The sequence below is a fragment of the Berghia stephanieae genome, chromosome 11, assembly GCF_034508935.2.
Source record: "Berghia stephanieae isolate SIO BIC M18660-M18661 chromosome 11, UCSD_Bste_1.3, whole genome shotgun sequence".
NCBI lineage: Eukaryota > Metazoa > Mollusca > Gastropoda > Nudibranchia > Aeolidiidae > Berghia > Berghia stephanieae.
This window is the reverse complement of record NC_088370.1, coordinates 13384438-13386937: the sequence shown is the minus strand read 5'-3', so window position 1 is coordinate 13386937 and position 2500 is coordinate 13384438. Positions and strand designations below refer to the sequence as shown.

At 34.8% G+C, this 2500-nt stretch overlaps 1 protein-coding gene across 1 annotated transcript in view; it reads left to right on the top strand.

The window, feature by feature from the left end:
- LOC144957025 (uncharacterized) overlaps positions 1-2500 on the top strand; it is a 204155-nt gene that overhangs the window by 189003 nt on the left and 12652 nt on the right. The window lies entirely within an intron of this gene.

The following is a 2500-nucleotide window of genomic DNA, read 5'->3' as shown; positions in this document are numbered from 1 at the left end:
GTGGCCTAAGTTTAACCTAAGTAGCCCCCCGATTGGCGGTACGTTTCATCCGACTGGCGGGTGTTGTGAGTGTTTTACCTAAACGCTATAGCATCAACATCTTGCACGTTAAGAGCACGGCCATCATAATAAGGAAGGAAAGGAACAATTTATCGTACAGACTCAACTCAACAACAAGAAATGAAGTGAGTAGGAAAGTTGACAGAAGACAATAGAGAATAAAAATTTCGCTGCGGCGATGGAGGCTCGAACCGTAGCCATCGTTAACATAACATAGCCTGACACAAGAACCCTCGAGGACTGGCAGTTTGACGTCATTTTTTAAGTGTGTATAACGTCTAGTGAGTTGTCGTTATTTAGAGCTCAAGGAAACAAGATATTTCATTGGTTGAACTATTGAATACAACTCACGATTTGTTTTCTTTTGTGGCAAAAGACTGGCATTTTGACATCATTATTTGGTCAGTGTCAGGCCATAACTTTACGAAGGTCACGGTGTAAGGCTATAACTTAACGAAGGCTACGGTTCGTTTGTTTGATTTAAAGGATTTTACGACGCTTGCAACACATTAAGGTCATATCAGCGCCAGTAAAAAGAATGAAAATGGGGTAGTAAAAAGTTCTAGAATTACAATTAGAGCACCCAGGAAAAAGTAAGACAAAGGGGAACTGGGAACAAATAGGGGTCAGATATAGATTCCAAGAGCATACCACCAATTAGTTTGAGATCACCTATAAATCTCAACCGGACACAAGCACAAAGAGGAATACACTCAATTGCTTACATTATACATTCAAAATAACAAATATAATAATACATAACAGAAAGAGAGATGATTTACAAGGAAATAAATTTCATCTCCCAAAACAATAACTGCATTTGACTGTTTCCCTCCCAGCTAGGGCCAGGAAAAAAAAACAAGTAATCTCATTCCAAGACAAAGACAGAAATCATGTTGGGATACAGATATAAGGGGATAGAAGACATAGTATGTACCTCCCTGCCCGCTATGGGAGGCCAGGAACCCCACCCAGAAAGTTTGCTTGAAAACTGCATTCTTCATAGACCAAATCGATCGGTAAATATCATCAGTCAATATGTCAGAAGTTTATTTTGCCAAAGACATTCGAAGTTTGAGGCCAATTCATCAACCTGCTGAAGTCTCGGATTTAGGAATTATTAAGCAGCCGTAGGTGGGGGGCGGGGAGGAGGGAGGGCATTTTAATTGATCGGTAGTTGAAGTGGAAGTTTTCTGGCCAATTTTTTAAAATACATTTTTTCTCTTTAATTTATTCTTATTGATGAGAGTCATCTTAGATAAATAAATAAATAAATAAATGAATAAATAAATAAATAAATAAATAAATAAATAAATAAATAAATTAGTAAAAAATGAATGAATTTTAAATAAATAAAAACAAAGTGAATTGTTTAATTGAATAAATAAGTGAGGTGGGTGGACAGAGGGTTCAGAACAACAAAAAAAACCTCGGTCCCTTTTGCGTGTGAAGCGAGTGCTCTACCAACTGAACTATGGGGATTGGATCCCCAGTATGAACAAATTTGATACTAAATCCACACTTTTTCTGACTCCTTAAAATGTTAGTACAGATTGGCTATGATCTATATTACCTTCCCATGTGCTCGAGGTCAATGGTCACATTGCAAAATGTGCTCAAAGTGGCCCACATAGTGAAAAGTGTTCACAACTTTAGAAATTTTTGACATTACAGTTGGTCATATTGTTCAGCTTGACACATGGGTATGTTTACAACTATCATAAACAAAGCAGCGTGTTTACGTTTGTTGGGAAATATCCAATCGTTGGAAAACAACAAATCATGTGACTGATGCCCCCTGAGTTTTTAGGATTTTTTTTTTTCATTACTGAACATATAGAATATGATAGAAACAAAATCCTTCCATAACAATTCAAAATAACTTCAATATTTTTGCCTCCTGTTTCCCCTTTATCAACAAAACACGATGAATGTTTTGTTAATAAAAGGAAAATCCGTAACGTCCACATTTTATGTCTTCGTTCAGTAAATTGATGCTTACATCTAATTTACTTATCGTTATTTTTATTCCTTCGACTAGCAGCAACTTTTTCATTTTATTTACGTCGAACGTTGAAATAAGATTGACGGCTTTTGGCACAGTCTCAATTTTATACATAACAGGATGAAAGGAAAACACTAAACTTTCACACTTTTTAAAAATAAATAAATAAATAAACAGAGAGATAAATACATAAATAGATGAATGAATGAATGATGAATGAATGAATAGATAAGTAGATCAGAAAAGAAATAAAGAAATAGATAAATAAACGAATGAATGAATGAATGAATGAATGAATGAATGAATGAATGAATGAATGAATAAATAAATTAATAAATAAAATAAGAAAGAAAGAAAGAAAGAAGGTTTGTTTTTTGTTACGTTTTATCCAACTGGCAGATGTTGCGAGTGTTTTACCTAAACACGTAGCATCAA